The sequence below is a fragment of the Dreissena polymorpha genome, chromosome 3 (assembly GCF_020536995.1).
Source record: "Dreissena polymorpha isolate Duluth1 chromosome 3, UMN_Dpol_1.0, whole genome shotgun sequence".
NCBI classification, from domain to species: domain Eukaryota; kingdom Metazoa; phylum Mollusca; class Bivalvia; order Myida; family Dreissenidae; genus Dreissena; species Dreissena polymorpha.
In genome coordinates, this window is record NC_068357.1 from 47,117,764 (window position 1) to 47,135,742 (window position 17,979).

The following is a 17,979-nucleotide window of genomic DNA, read 5'->3' on the forward strand; positions in this document are numbered from 1 at the left end:
TTTGTAATGACCCTCGTCATGCGAAAATGGGTCTTATTCCATATGCGCCCATCATATAAATAGCCCACTCAGCTATCCCTCCTTCTGGTAAGGAGAAACATAACATATTGAGTGATTTTAAAGCGAACAGCGTCGCCTATGGCCTGACTGCGCAAGAGCAAATGTTGGGTTTAACAAACGCTTGCCGAAACGCATAAGACCCATTTTCGCATGACGGCGCTATTGACGTGTGATTTAAATGTGACGAAAGAAAACTGCGTTTAAATCAAATATAAACATACGATATATTTCGATAATGAAGAAAGATACTCATAACAAGGCATATGAGGACACATATGAAGTGCTCTCCCGTAGTATATTTTTTATTTACTCACACTAATGTGTGGTTTGACAATGCTAACACACATTTCATGCGGTGAATATGCAGCTTACAAGTGAAAAACACAACACAATAGTTTAACTTTTGTTTAATTGTATTCAATTATTTAGAAAAGTAAATTGCTAACCTTATTTCAAAGTCGGCGTATACGCCGACTACATTTTAAAAAGACTTGTATTGTTATAAATATATTTAATATAATATATTTAGTTGTTTTCGGTTTTAGCGATTATAAAGCATTTTCGAGGTTGCCTATAGTATGCCTGAGTAATTGATGAACTCATATCCAACTGTCAATGTATTGAGAACTGTGAATATAAACAAGCTAAACCTTCTACTAAGCTTCTACTATTGCGTTGCTAGCACCCGTAAATACAAAAGATCGCCGCTATGTGTTGAGAACCAAGAACGCTTTCCAGAAATACCCGATGTAGTAGCTTCAACGAGGTTATGAAACAGGTCATTCGTATTATTATTATAAATTTTTTGTTATATTCGGGTTAAGCGTTTATGATTTTTTTTAGTCTATCGTATCGCTGAAGTTATTGTTGAACTTATGTTCAACGTTTTATAAATTGAGAATATAAATAAGCGTCAACTTTTCCCCAAATCTCTCAATTTACGACCTGTACTACGTCATTGAGTTGTATGTGAGAGCGTAACCTATTGCGTTGTTATCGCCCGTAAACTTTCCTTTGTTTATCGACAGGCGCATCTATTAATAGCCTCATATCATGAATGCCAAAACACCCGCGAAAAAGAACCACGTGACCAAAAAGGACGCTAAACGCAAATACCATGCGACTACGACTTTAATTATGTAAGAACGCTCCGCAATTCCTCTGAAGCCGGGGCCTTGTGATTGCTTTTAGGAGGTTTTTGTGTGACGTCACAAGAGGGGTTTTCCGTTACTAAAAATAGATTGGCCGTCAACTTCTCAATCGCGGCCTTTTATATTGTATCAGAGTAAAGGTCGTCGGAAGACTTAATACTTACAATTTCACAAAACAAAACTATAAATACCCGTTTTCTTTTTTAAGTAAGACTTTAATAAATGATATTTCAAAAGTTATAAAACATATAATAATTTGAATATTATTATAAGTGGTGTTGATGCGATAGTGTTATTTTTCATCAGAGATTGAAATTAAGTGTAAGGGGTGTATTGAATCAGTCATAAAACAAAGCCCTTAAATAGCTCAATAAATTTCAATTTTGAAATGCAGTTTTAATTTTCTTTTACATTGAATTAATTTTCGTTTCGTTTACATTGAATGAAAATATTCATAATTTAAGCATTCCGATTGAAAAAACACCTGCATATTTTGCAAATTGAACTGTCTTTGTATGTACATGTATATTGAAAACCTTTCTCTAGTGATAATGAGCGATACAAATCTAGCATTTTGTGAAACCATAAATCTACACATTTAATTTATTTTCCGCAAGTATTTTATATCCGTATATGATGACCAAACGCGATTGCTTGTTTTCATGATGATGTTTCGAACACTGCTGCAGTAACGCACGATCTTTACAGCAGAGTTTACATTTGCAGGTACCCGTTAAATACGTGAATTGTGTAGCAATAAATTTGTAAAATATTTGAAATGTATAGTTATTAAACACTTTATTGTTATGTTTAAACTGGCTAATATATATAGTTAATAGTTCCTAGCTGTTAATCCATTTCGGACAAATGTCTATTTTTTAAATATGTTCAAATATTTTATTAAAGCAACTGTAAAGTTTTTGACTTAATATGCTAAGAGATGACATGGAGGTATCATAAATTGTGTTTAATGACCAGACACATGTGGTTTATGAAGAGACCCCATACAGAGTCATACAAGTATAGGTCCCTGGGTTTATTACACTGTTTTCTTAGTAATTGTCTGGACAGTATCCGATCATATCGAGATAATCGGTTTGTGATAAACAAAGGGGCAATTAAACACTGGGTTAAAAATGCTGAAACAAAGAGTGTCAAAACTGGTGTGAACAATTAAATAAAAGCATTTACATTTATATAGAGGATTTATTTAATCTGTAACAAGGTAAGTTTTTACAGACAAATAGGTTCAATTCAGTTTCTATATGTTGATTACATAAATTCAATCAATTTGTTGTTTGTTTTCGTCCTTATTTGTGTTCGTTCATTGGATTCAAATTAACCTGAAAGAATTTCAAGTTCTGAGCATTTTTTGTTCTTCAAAAGGGTCGCGAATATGATCGTAACCTTATCACGATGCGGTTCATCACATGCAAACGATAGCAGAATGGCCGCAGTTTTGACGGCCAAAATTAGAGCATGCGCAAACGTGACGTCATTATCGGAATCCCCAAAACCTCCTTTACGTAAAGAATTGACCTCTAACTGAAGTAAGCAAAGGAAACGCAGCACCTAATTGACCCATTCCTTCTATGTGCGAAGGCAGATTGAATTTTACTAATGTATGGTTTGCCTATTATAACACACATTATAATGCGGTAAATATGCGACTAAAAGTAAAAAACTCTATAATTAAACTTTTGTTTTTAATTAAGTTATTTAGAAACCAAAATTCCAAACCTTATTTCAAAACAGCAAGACTACATTTTTTAGAGAATATTCTTGTTATATTTAAATGATTTTTAACAGTTTCAGCGATAATGAATCATTTTTATGTTGTCTATCGTATCCCTGTAATAATTGTTGAACTCGTGGTCAACGTGTTATTAATTGAGACCTGTGAATATAAACAAGCGTAACCTTATACTAGTGCGTAATTCTCACCCGGACTCCCCTTTGTTTATCGCCAGCCTCAGATTTATGAATGAGATGAGCGAAAATACTACGTCACGCAGACGCAGCAGAAAGTGGACTATTTTAATTATTCATAAACAATCTCCTCCGCGACACGTGCAATACGATCATGGTTTTTTTTATTCTTTTCTATAAAACACCATTCGAAACTATTGCATTTAACACGATATTAATATAATGTTTCCATTTGTGAATAAACATAATTGGAGAACTCAAACCTCTTGCATAAATTATACAACTCTTTCTTCGCGCGTAGTGTAAGCGGGAATTGGGCTAATCATACCCAGGCCGTATCGACCTGAATTTTACATCAAGCACATTAGACGGTCGCTAAAGCGACCATCTAAAAAGGATTTCGTGGTTAAAGTGTTATCTGCGCACTTAATGGCGAGCACTGTATTAAGCGATAGTCCAGAAGTGGATACAAATAACAGTTGTGAATGAAACGTAAATCTGTTTGCATGCCAGACAGTATTTCACGTAAGAATGTATAAATACAAGTCATATAGAATTTAACGTAAGACTGCGTGCATATAAGTCAGATAAAGTTAACATAAAACGTGTGTATATAAGTCAGATAGAAGTTGACGTATGAATGTATGTATATAAGTCAGATAGAAGTTAACGTAAGACTGCGTGCATATAAGTCAGATAAAGTTAACATAAAATGTATGTATATAAGTCAGATAGAAGTTGACGTATGAATGTATGCATACAAGTCATATAGAAGTAAACGTAAGACTGCGTGCATATAAGTCAGATAAAGTTAACATAAAACGTGTGTATATAAGTCAGATAGAAGTTGACGTATGAATGTATGTATATAAGTCGGATAGAAGTTAACGAAAGACTGCGTGCATTTAAGTCAGATAAAGTTAACATAAAACGTGTGTATAAAAGTCAGATAGAAGTTGACGTATAAATGTATGTATATATGTCGGACAGAAGTTAACGCAAGACTGCGTGCATATAAGTCAGATAAAGTTAACATAAAACGTGTGTATATAAGTCAGATAGAAGTTGATGATGAATGTATGTATATAAGTCGGATAGAAATTAACGTAAGACTGCGTGCATATAAGTCAGATAAAGTTAACATAAAACGTGTGTATATAAGTCAGATAGAAGTTGACGTATGAATGTATGTATATAAGTCGGATAGAAGTTAACGTAAGACTGCGTGCATATAAGTCAGATAAAGTTAACATAAAACGTGTGTATATAAGTCAGATAGAAGTTGACGCATGAATGTATGTACATGTATATAAGTCGGATAGAAGTTAACGTAAGACTGCGTGCATATAAGTCAGATAAAGTTAACATAAAACGTGTGTATATAAGTCAGATAGAAGTTGACGTATGAATGCATGTATATAAGTCGGATAGAAGTTAACGTAAGACTGCGTGCATATAAGTCAGATAAAGTTAACATAAAACGTGTGTATATAAGTCAGATAGAAGTTGACGTATGAATGTATGTATATAAGTGGGATAGAAGTTAACGTAAGCATGTATGCATGTAAGTCAGATGGTAGTTAACGTAAGACTGTATGCATAAAAGTAAGATATACGTTAACGTGATTATGTTTGCATATACGCTAGGTATAAGTTAACGTAAAACGTGCGAGTATACGTGTCTTCAGATTAAAGTTGCCGTAAGACTGCATGCATAAAAGTCAGTTAAAATATGACGTAAATTGTATTGGTATAACTCAGATTAAAGATGCAAGTATTTGGTATTTTATAACATCTTAACCTGGCCGTATACGGTTAACAAGATATTTATATCTCGAATTGTACGCGTTTCGAAGCTTTAAATGCATTTGTGTCTGCATTGCAGTTTGAAGTGCATTAGTGGTCGTGCTTTGTGGTTTAAAATGCAATATGCAATCATGCGTCAAATATTGCTCGTAATCAGTCAGCGGAGGGAACAAATTGATGAAAATTGTATTCATAGCGGTATTATTGAATGCATCCTTTCAATTATGTTGCATCGTGTAGACGATTCGTATATAGAAGTCCCACAATGCTTTGAATGCACTTTCTACGGTTAATTTAACTAAACATACACGGCTAAAGTGAACAAATATCTCGAAATAATTCCTGGGTTTTTGTTGACCCGAAGTTTTACATATCTGAATTGTATTATGGTACATTGGTTTATACTAAAGACAAATTCTTGTATAGATTTTAACAATAGATAATGCTGACGATAGATTTAAACTAACGATAAACATGTGTGTTTTTGTCTCCATATGAAGAATTCGGCTTGAGAGGAATTACTCAGCTCGTAGTAACCTCGTAGTGAGCTCGTAGTAACCTCGCAGTAAACTCGTAATAAGCTCGTAGTAAGCTCGTAGAAAGATCAAAATTCAAATACTCATAAAATGTCTCAATTTTTTAATTGTCTGTTTCGTATAATATTGTTTATACATAAACATGGTTAACTTAAGGCTGTACAAGTTTTTTAATCAACACGTGTGCGCACTTCAATGGTTATGCATTTAAGCATTTCAGTTTTATACACATGTCTTGTGAATGCTAGTACTGTTTTAAGCGGCTCTGTAAAGAATGAATGCTACGTTGTTAAGGTACCTACGTTGTTAGAGTAAATCACTACCGAAGCCACACTCTGGATCAGCAGACGATTTATTCCATAAATCAATCTTTCTGTTTGTCGGAGGTATTCGGAGATAGCCGATGTATCGCGATTGGCGACGCCATTGAAAACTTCCTCAGATGTAGCACATGAATGTTTAACCCTTAACCACTTAGAAACGTTTTCTACGCATTTGTTGTCCCTTAAAAAGTTAAATTTATTTAAAGACTTCTTACTAAATTCATGTTTTAAAGGCTTCATTTCCAGCCCTTATAAATTGATGAGCAGCAAACAGCATAAAACCTGAACAGACTGCGAGTTACTCGCAGACTGTTCTGGTTGTATGCTGTTTGCACATAGCCATTTTCACGTTGCTTCTGAGTGGGAAAGGGTTAAAAATGTTTCTTACCAGAGTCAATTATGTATAACACATCTTTATCCGATCGTAACAGATTCTCTGAATACAAAGTATTACAAGAGCACCGCATAGCAGGTGCCACCGCTCGGCTACGGATGCAGTTTTGAATAAATGAAAGCTTGTCAGAAGAGACCTTGACCTTTGACATAGTGACCCAAAAATGGGTTTGTGGTGTAGAACTCATCAAGGTGCATCTACATACGAAATTTCAAAGTTGTATGTGGAAGCACTTTGATTTTACAGCCTATGTTAAGGTTTTAGCAAGAAGCGGACGGCGGACGGCAGACGGCGTACGACAGACGACGAGCTGGCTATGACAATACCTCCGAAATCAGCCGAGCTAAAAACCACGACATTGTATAGCTGTAAATGCAACGATATGTACTAATATAATGTACAATTCCGATCTAATGTTAACATGGAGCTTTTGTTGTGTGTAATGCGGTGTGCACAAAACACAAGTTTCAACGTTGTTGTGTACATCATGCAAATTATGTAAACCTAAGTAAATACTAAAACGCAACACGATAAGTATCACCAAAAGAAACCATATTTGATCAACACGTCTATTTGAGTATCTTGAAAATGGTGTGTACAAAATAGACCTCCTAAAAACGAACGTTTCCATATACTAGTAAGCGCAAGGCGTCGTCCCTAATTAGCCTGTGAGGACTGCAAGGGTAATCTGGGACGACACAACACGCGCTTGCATATAGATCAGTTGGTCACATCTCATTTGTTTCATTAATTGCCACGATGCATCAAAAAGAACACAAAAAAATGTTAATGCAACCATCATATCGAATCTTACATGATCTCAAAAGTAATTGCAAATGTGTTATGAAATACGGTCCTTAAGTGCTCCTTTCAAATACATGTATGATCGTTTTTGCGTTGTAATTTGTAGATTAATAACGTTACATGTGATGTTTTTCTATAGTTTGTCATGTTTGATTACAAGAAATGCTACTTTTTACGAAATCCTAACTCATAAAGAGTAGCCAAACATAAATACAAAACCACAACCTGGTTTTTAAACATGATCAACAAAATGCTTCAAGAGTAAACAGTATTTATAATTCATATTCCGATTAAGAACAAGTAAGGCGTTGTACATGATTATTTCAGAGTTATTTTTGAACAACATATGAATCGTGTTCTGCGAAAACCGGGCTTCATGCATGTGCGTAAAGTGACGCCCCGGTTAGACTGTTCGGACGCCCCAGTTAGACTGTTCGGACTGCACAGGTAAAGTGACGCCCCGGTTAGACTGTTCGGACTGCACAGGTAAAGTGACGCCCCGGTTAGACTGTCCGGACTGCACAGGTAAAGTGACGCCCCGGTTAGACTGTTCGGACTCCACAGGTAAAGTGACGCCCCGGTTAGACTGTTCGGACTCCACAGGTAAAGTGACGCCCCGGTTAGACTGTTCGGACGCCCCAGTTAGACTGTTCGGACTGCACAGGTAAAGTGACGCCCCGGTTAGACTGTTCGGACTGCACAGGTAAAGTGACGCCCCGGTTAGACTGTTCGGACTGCACAGGTAAAGTGACGCCCCGGTTAGACTGTTCGGACTGCACAGGTAAAGTGACGCCCCGGTTAGACTGTTCGGACTGTATAGGTAAAGTGACGCCCCGGTTAGACTGTTCGGACTGCACAGGTAAAGTGACGCCCCGGTTAGACTGTTCGGACTCCACAGGTAAAGTGACGCCCCGGTTAGACTGTTCGGACGCCCCGGTTAGACTGTTCGGACTCTACAGGTAAAGTGACGCCCCGGTTAGACTGTTCGGACGCCCCGGTTAGACTGTTCGGACGCCCCGTTTAGACTGTTCGGACTGCACAGGTTAATCAGGAACGACATTTTCCGCTTTACGGAACTTTTCGTTTACAAGAAGTTTGTGTAAAACGAAAATAAAGTCTAATGTAGGATGACACTAACGCACATGCATAAAGCCCAGAGGGTCATATGAATACAGAGGGTCATATGAATACAGAGGGTCATATGAATACAGAGGGTCATATGAATACAGAATAGTTACGCAAGATTATGTGTTCAATTCGTAGTTGAATATTGAGTTGATAACGAGGGTTTGGGTTTGAAATTGGAAGGTTTGGCTGACAATATGTGGTTTTGTTGACAATATGTGGCTTGGTTGTAAATGGCTTGTTGGGTTTACAATCAACGATTTTTTCTTTCTTTATAAAGTGCCGGAAACCGGCACTTTCCCCAATAAGGAAAACCCTACACATTTCCCAATGTCCAAATTGCTGTCAAAAATATTCCCATTTGAAGGTTTAAAAAAATCTTTTTATAAATAAAATGCAACATTTTGTTAGTTTCCCTATTCAGCTCTATGGCTTGAAACTAAGTAAATATAAAATTGACAACTTGAAAACACTTAGTTACCAATTTTAAATTATTTTGAAACAAAAAAATCAAAAAACAAATTTTCTAATATGAAGACTTCCCGACGAGAATCTTTGTGCACATTTTCCCAATTGGGCTGGTACAGATACTTTTCGCAAATGGGTAATACAATAGCTGAAAATACATGGTTAGGTTAAATAAAGGTGGTTGTGTTGACAATAGGTGTTAGAGTGTTCAATGTGTGGTTGTTTAAAAAAAGAGGGTTTGGTTGACATTTGGTGGTTGTGTTGACAATGGTTGGGTGGGTATTCAATGGGTTGTAGTTGTTGAAATTAAATGGATGGGTTGTTATCAAGAGGTAAGGCCAATTTAAATATTGCTGAAGAGGTAAAAGTTGGTTTAATCGGGTCCGTATACATAGATTGGCATTAACAGTGTTTACTTATTTGGTCGTCCATCTGAATGCTGGCATTCGAGGAGCTGGTTGGTTAAGATGGAGTGAAAAGATGATTTGGAAATAGTTTAGTTGTGGTAGATGGTCGACTATTAATTGTGTTGTGAACCAGGTGATGGGTTGTTGTAATGCAGTAGTGGTGGGTGGTTGATCTGGTACTATGTTCTTGAAAAAGTGATCCTGGTAGTACATGGTTGACCTGAATGTGGTTGGTTGACCTTGTTGTCCTGGTTGTTGTGACCTGTTTGTGGGTAATTGACTACTAGAGGGATGTTTACCTAGTTGTGGATGGTTTATCTAAAATTGGATAACTAACCTAGAAGTGGTTGATTGACCAACTAATTGGTTGTTGACCTGGTGATTTGGGAACGGTTTAGTTGTGGTAGATGGTCGTCTATTTATTGTTAAGTGAACCAGGTGATGGGTTGTTGTATTGAAATAGTGGTGAATTGCTCGGCGATAATTGTTGACCTGGTAGTCGATTCGGTAGTAGATGGTTGGTTGACCAGGTGGTAGATGATTAACCTGGTAGCAGATGGTGGACCAGTCGGTTGATAGTTCACCTGTCTCTTGGCGGTTTACCTGATAGAAGATGGTTAATCTGGCAGTTGATGGCTGACCCGGTAGTCAATGATTGAGCTTGTAATGTATGGAGAGCCTGGTAATGTATGGCTGGCCTGGTAGTCCATGATTGACCTGGCAATGTATGGTTGACCTGGTAATGTATGGTTGGCCTGGTAATATTAGTTTGCCTGGAAGTCCATGATTGACCTGGTAATGTATGGTTGGACTGGCAATATATTGTTTGCCTGGTAGTCCATGATTGACCTGGTAATGTATGGTTGGCCTGGTAATGTATGGTTTGCCTGGTAGTCCATGATTGACCTGGTAATGTATGGTTTGCCTGGTAGTCCATGATTGACCTGGTAATGTATGGTTAGGCTGGAGATGTATGGTTGGCATGGTAGTCCATTTTTGAGCTTGTAATGTATGGTTGACCCAGTAATGTATAGTCGATCTGGTAATGTATGGTTGGCTTGGCAGTGGATGGTTGAACTGGTAGTCCATTATTGACCTGGAGGTGGTTGATTGACCTGGTTGTTGGAATTGATCTTATTTTGGATTATTTACTTACATGTACTAGAGGGTGGTTGACCTTGTAGTGAAGGGTTTAACTGGTAGTGAATGGTTTATATAGAATTGGATGATTGGCATAGAATTGGTTGATGGACCAAGTTATTGGTTGTTGACCTGGTAATGGAGTGTTTACCTTATGTTGGATGGTTGACCTTGTAGGTCTTGGTTGACCCTGGAGAGTATGTTTGACGTGCGGTTGGTTGGTTGACTTGGTTGAGAAGCGTTTGCTTTTTGATATTTAAATCACTTGCTTACATTTGATCTCGTGTATGAATTTGAAAAACGCTACAATGAAACATCGCTTAAACACAACCTTACATTACAAATAACCATAATAACCAAGCGACCAATGAGGTCATCAAAACATTTAAAAGTGCAACTTTGATTATGGGAAGAATGTCAAAAAACAGGAGCGCGTGCCAAACATTACGAATATCTCTCACGGTACGAATCCACGAACAATAATGAATGGTAATCGCGTGTGGTAAAAGTACATATATCGAAGTGAAATCCCTTGTTACGACAAGCGGTCGTGTGAACGTTATTGTTGTTGCGACATGAAGCCGCATGGCGTTTATGCGGTGTCGTTGACGGAAACATGGTGATATTGCTTGTTTTTTTTAAATTTACGACTGAGTTGACTAATTGCGCGTTGATGGCTAAGTAATAATGCAAGACATTCTTGTACAATCTTGTTGGTTGCCCGTGTGGATGTCAAATTGAACTTGTCTGATTCCAATTGTTTAAAATAGATATAATCCATTTTGAAACTTATTCGATTTTACTTCAGCATTGGCGCCCTCTGCTTATAAGGACATACTTGAGCACGTTTCATGGGCATAATCAGTACGTTGTGTCTAAGGAATCATGGAATGGTCTCGGAATCGAACCTGAACCCAATGATTACCCGGCGTAAATCTTATCCTGTAAACCATTTGACCTCTTTTGTTCATATTTTACCACAGTAATTGTGTTGGATTGTTTGTTAAATATGTAATAAATATATGTTAATATAATACATTATAACATGACCTACGCTCCAGGAGTGAAATAACGTAAAGCTCAATTTTGTTTATTACATGGGTGTTATTACACTAGTTATATAACTGTGAAATATCGTCATTTTTTGACAAAATTACGTCATTATTCCAACGAATTTCTTCAGCTGAACTCTTTTACAATGTGAATAAACGGTAAAAAGAGCATAAAACAAGAGCACCGCCTTGCGGGTGCAGACCGCTCATCTATTTTCTTTCTAAAGGTGAAGGGACTCTCATTTTCAATCACAAAGGAGGGAGGGGTGGAGTGAAGAGGGGTGTATTATAGTGTGGGGCGTGCACATTTATTACATTATCTTCTAAAAATGCGAAAAATGCGGGGAAAAAAAGCAAAAAAAAAAAATCGGGGGTGGGGGGTGTGGGTGGGTGGGGGTATTCTTGGGTGCGATGGTTGGACGGTATTTCAAACATAAAATAATAAAAATAAATATTTGCGTTTTTTAACCGTTTCAAAAAAAATTGGGGGGGGGGGGGGGTGTTGGGGGGGGGGGGGATATAGTGTGAGGGTGTGGTGGTCATTTGTGAGATGATCTTAAAAAAAAATTAGGGGTGGGGGGAATTCGGGGGGGGGGGGATTCTTGGGTGCGATGGTTGGACGTTATTTCAAACATAAAATAATAAAAATAAATATTTGTGTTTTTTAACCGTTTCAAAAAAAAAATTGGTGGGGGGGGGGTGGGGTGGGGGTGGGGGGTATAGTATAGTGTGAGGGTGTGGTGGTCATTTGTGAGATGATCTTAAAAAAAATTAGGGGGGGAATTCAGGGGGGAGGGGGGGGGGTATTCTTGGGTGCGATGGTTGGACGGTATTTCAAACATAAAATAATAAAAATAAATATTTGTGTTTTTTAACCGTTTAAAAAAAATTAGGGGGGATTAGGGGGGATTCGGGGGGTGGGGGTATAGTATAGTGTGAAGGTGTGGTGGTCATTTGTGAGATGATCTTAAAAAAAATAAAAAAATTAGGGAGGGGAATTCGGGGGGGGGAGGGGGGGGTATTCTTAGGTGCGATGGTTGGACGGTATTTCAAACATAAAATAATAAAAATAAATATTTGTGTTTTTTAACCATTTAAAAAAAACTATTTTGGGGGGTGGGTGGGGGGGTATAGTATAGTGTGAGGGTGTGGTGTTCATTTGTGAGATGATCTGAAAAAAAAAATTAGGGGGGAGGATTCGGGGGGGGCACGGGGGATGGTTTGGGTGGAGTCTATTGTGGTATGTCAGGTAAGAGTACTTTTGTCAAAGTATCAATCAAATCTAATCATAAATAAAGAAGTTATGGCATTTTTAGCAAAATTTAATAATTTGACCTTGAGAGTCAAGGTCATTAGAAGGTCAAGGTAAAATTCAACTTGCCAGGTACAGTAACCTCATAATAGCATGAAAGTATTTGAAGTTTGAAAGCAATAGCCTTGATACTTTAGAAGTAAAGTGGATTGAAACACAAAATTTAACCATATATTCAAAGTTACTAAGTCAAAAAAGGGCCATAATACCGTTAAAATGACAACCAGAGTTATGCAACTTGTCCTTTTACTGTACCCTTATGATAGTTTGCGAGTGTTCCAAGTATGAAAGCAATATCTATGATAGTTTAGGGGTAAAGTGGACCAAAACACAAAACTTAACAAAATTTTTAATTTTCTAAGTATAAAGAGCCCATAATTCCGTCCAAATGCCAGTCAGAGTGACAAAACTTTGCCTGCACAGTCCCCTTATGATAGTTAATAAGTGTTGCAAGTATGAAAGCAATAGCTTTGATATTGTAGGAATAAAGTGGACCTAAACACAAAACTTAACCAAATTTTCAATTTTCTAAGTATAAAAAGGGCACATAATTCTGTCAAAATGCCAGTCAGAGTTACATTACTTTGCCTGCACAGTCCCCTTATGATAGTTAGTTAGTGTTGCAAGTATGAAGGCAATGGCTTTGATACTAAAAGAATAAAATGGACCTAAACACAAAACTTAACCAAAATTTTCAATTTTCTTAGTATAAAAAGGGCACATAATTCTGTCAAAATGCATGCCAGAGTTATCTAACTTTGCCTGCCCAGTCCCCTCATGATAGTTAGTGTACCAAGTTTGAATGCAATAGCATTGATACTTTCTGAGAAAAGTGGACTTAAACGCAAAACTTAACCGGACGCCAACGCCGACGCCGACGCCAAGGTGATGACAATAGCTCATAATTTTTTTTTTCAAAAAAAAATTAGCTAATAAAACGAAATTTTTTTGGTCATGTTATAAATAGAATCTTAGATTCGTGGTCATTGTGTACTGAATTTATTAAACTCATCATCTAAATAAAGATAAAAACTCGGCAAGCCTCGTTTTTTATCTTTATTTAGATGACTTGTTTAATAAATTCAATACAAAACGATCACTCATGCAGGATCCTATATATATTATGCAATTTACATTATACATAAATTTTACACGGTTAATGAAAATGGGAGATACATCATGTATCTACCAAACAATTGTGAATATTTTCCCCCAAGAACTGAACATACAATGCAATCATAAATTAATTACCTTAATTCAACCTGTTTGAGAATCTTCTTATGACGTATAATGAAAACTGACCCCAGGTAGTAGCCAATCTTTCCCCAACGTGTGTATCGATTAATTGGAAAAATACAAACTGTTGCTTTATACGATTTAGCTTTCCTTTTATATTCAATATTAAGTCGACGAAACGGCTATTTATTTATTTAAATGTTGACGTCATGTGTTACTCTTTTTTTGATAATCCTGTTTTTGCAACACAACTCCGAATGATTAATTTTGTTACTGTGTTAATGGAAGGTTCTAGAATAACAAATATGAAGTACATTTTATTACCTAAGAATAATCTGTATTCCTCCGCATAAAACTACTTGGTTTAAAAAAATGACCTTACGTGGACACGTAAATTCATCGATGTCACATTTTGGACAACTTAAAAAAATTGCCTCGGTAATTTTCTGTTGTGTTTTAACCCATTTATGCACAGTGGACTCTCCCGTCCTTCAAAATTGGATCAATTTATTTCCAAAATTAGGGGTGTCAAGTATATTTATTTCTATATTTAGACATCTGGGTCTGCGCTGTTTGCAATGTCCTTTTTTCAGGACGCAAGGCATGAACGGGTTAAATGTGTATGTCGGTCAACTCACGTACTCAACACAATTGAATGTCCCACAAATAATAATGATTTTCAATATCTAGGCAAGGGTTTTCAGCTGCTGTAAGATATGTACTGGTAACTGCGCAGTCATTTGATATGTTAGCAGTTAAAAAACACCCACGTTTAAGACATTTTACTCCGACTTTTTAAAGTGGCCTTTTAACGTTTTGGTAAATTGACCAAATTAAAAAAAATGTTTCAGATTCGCAAATTTTCGTTGTAGTTATGATATTGTTCAGGAAACAGTAATATTGTACATTTACCAAGCTCTAAAATATTTATTACATGCATCTTTTGACGATTTAAAAACCTAAAAATTATAAAGCGTTGCACCGCGAAACGGTTGAATAATTTGGAGAATTTTGTTGCTGTCGTTATATTTTGAGATACTACGATGAATGCTTATAAATATAAAGTATAAAATACATCAGACATTGTTTAAGCACGGATGGCCGAGTGGTCGAATCAATAGACTTTTACTCCGGGGGTCAGTGCTTCGAGCCCAGTTGAGGGTTACCTTTTTCTTTCTTTCATTGTATTCTTCTTTTTTTAATTGAGCTTATAAGTTTCAATGTTTACATCTATCAATATAAAGCATTTAATGACAAACTTCAATACATGCCTAAATCTGTGAAAAGGCCCCTTTAATGATAAAAAGAAAAACTCAAGTTGACATGCTTGATGAACACAATTCATGTACGATATGACGTCTAAATACCTGCGAAGTGCACTCCCTCACCGTGCCCTTCGATCGCATTTGTAATTTAACATGTGCAATTCATGATTGGATCAATCGAAGTCGGTCTTGTCAGGGCATTTAAACATGTGTTCGCCTAGTAACAACATGGGTAGAAATGAGGGATGTCCGTAAGTCAGGGGCTATTAGATATCGGTCCGGCTAACTTAATTTCAAATGCTGGAAGTCAGAACGGGCAACTAGGTTTGTTTAAAGCTTGACACAATCAGCGCAATTTAACATTGAATAACAATTTTCGACAGTGGATCAATTCTCCATTTTAGAATATCCATTCACTAAGGCCTAAGAAATGATTCGATTCAGGCTATAAATAGGACATAAAGCAATAAAAAGTATGTAATGCCAGCGATGTTGATGTTCAATTATATATTATTTCATTAAAAGAAATTATTTTATACACATCGCACTATATGAACATGGTTCTTTGAACGTTTATCTTTAGCTGGGCAACCAAACTTTAAAGATGGTTGCCCGGATGCAGTTTACCAATTGTAAAGTTAGTTTCTACCCATGATAAGCGTCTGTCTCAACACGAAATTAGTCTTGTTATTTCACCAGATACATAGCAACATTTATTGATTTATCTTTCCGAGCATACTTTACCACATACCGCGTTCAGTAGTCGTAAGCATGTCAGAGTCATTATTCCGTATCTAAATCGTATTTCTTCAAACTCCGTTATGAATAGTTATCAGAGCTTACCTCAAGAATGTGCATCTATTTTTTTCTTTTCACACGTGATTCGTTAAATCCTTCAGTTATAATAATAAATAAAATGCATTCCTTTTCCAGCCACTACGTTTCCTACCAAACGCAACAAATTGACACTAAAACACACACATAACACCGGCTAACACACTAGTACAAAACGTGTATCGAACAAATAACTAAACTCCACTTATTGACGACCGAAATTCCACTAGACCGGTTTTCTATTGTCACAATGCTATTACCTATTTTTGTATATCCCTTCAGTCGGTTTACAATTACAGCGGTAACACATGAGTGGACAGGTTAACATTGGACCGTTCTATTTATGCGCGCGGGGAGTACGGAGTCTATTGACGCCAGGTGAAGCGTAGCAGACGGGACTTTGTCGTCTGAAAGCTTAGTGTATTGATTGGAGCAGAACGGAGAATTGTGATGACAACCTACACAATTTATTATTTTGCCGATTTAAACACCGCACAATTTTGGGTTACAGTTGTCTGAAAAGACAACATTATTAATATGTTTGCTTAAGCTTTAATTACATGCGGAATTTAAAGTGAGACTGCACGATTTTGTCAAATATTTATGAATTTATATAAAATGTGTAAAAAAAAACTTAGTATACACATATTTCAAAATAAATTAAAATAAAAGTTTAAGAAGAACATGTGTCGAAAAATGCGATAAAAGCCAGATATTTAATTCTAAAATCGAAAATGTCTGTACAGTCGAATTCGCCAGCATGTATATCATGCATGTACAATGTGAATCTAACTTTAGTTTTACGGACCGTTTTAATTTCCTGCAATGATATCTATTCATACGACACACGGACACTAAATCCGATCCTAACGAAAAGACGAATTCTTCGGTTATTGTAAGAAAATATGTACGAAATATTTTCGTCAAAATCGGCTTGGTGCGCTAATTTGTCTTCGCTGCATTTTATGAAATTCGTCTTGAATGTATAATTTTTCTTACCTATTTTGTGTTATTGTAACATATTTTTATCAATTTATTACACATTAACACATATAAAAATCGTGCAGTGACTGCAGTCTCACTTTAATCCATTTATGCCTAGCGTCCTGAAAAAAGCCTTGACAAACAGCGTAGACCCAAATGAGACGCCGCATGATGCGGCGTCTCATCAGGGGATGTGCTGTTTGCTTTAAGGAATTTCTGTAACAAATATTCCAAATATAGAAATAAATATACTAGACATCACTAATTTTGGAAATAAATTGATCCAATTTAGAAGGATGGGAGAGTCCACTAGGCTTAAATGGGTTTATAATGATCGAGACATGTGCTGCTATTTCTTCTGCTGCCGGCGTTAGTGTCGCTTTGGATGATGCTGTGAGAATCGACAACTCCGATCTTTTGATGACGATGATGACGATGCAAATGTTGAACCACATAAACAGTCTATGGTTTAGATTACAACACAAATCAATTTGGATTTAACTTTAACAGGTGTCATGTAGTAAAAAGAAAACACATAAACTTATTTAGTAATGAAGCAAAATATCTTCGATATTGTGATTAACACTATGAGGAAATCCAAACGCTGATGGTGTCTACAGATTTTGGATAACAAAAAAAGAGAACGTATGTCCCGCGTTATGCAAAAATAGGTCGTATGCCATAAAATCATGCCACTATTGTAGCTCCAGCCCACCCTGCCCATCCTCGCAGTTTAATCAGCAGCTTCCCTGTCCCACAGGCACTCGGCATTAATAACATGACACTACGTTAGTCGAAAACAATTTTTACCTATTATATATGTAAGTAAAAAAATAAATGCCACTATCTGTTTTGTCTTATTATTTTGTATATTAAATGGACAATTTTGAGAGTTTTGGGAGAAAATAGCAGCTGAGGAGAGGGGGTAGTAACTAATGCCGAGTGCCTGTGCCCTAATGAGACCATTAAGGTACGATGTCGCTTTTTGGTCAGGAGCAACGCTGACAGCATATGGGATAAGAAACATTTTCGCATGACGCTGTTAATATTGTGCACATGGCAGAAAGGACACGCTCTTTGAAAGAAGATAGGTATATGTAATTCTACTCAAAACAAAATAGAAGAAACCACTCACACAATGGTCAGTAACCGA

The 17,979-nt window shown here is 36.6% G+C and overlaps 1 pseudogene; it reads right to left on the minus strand.

Annotated features, from left to right (window-relative positions):
* LOC127872192 (uncharacterized) overlaps positions 1-16,175 on the minus strand; it is a 51,249-nt pseudogene extending 35,074 nt beyond the window's left edge.
* Between the last annotated feature and the right edge of the window lie 1,804 nt (positions 16,176-17,979).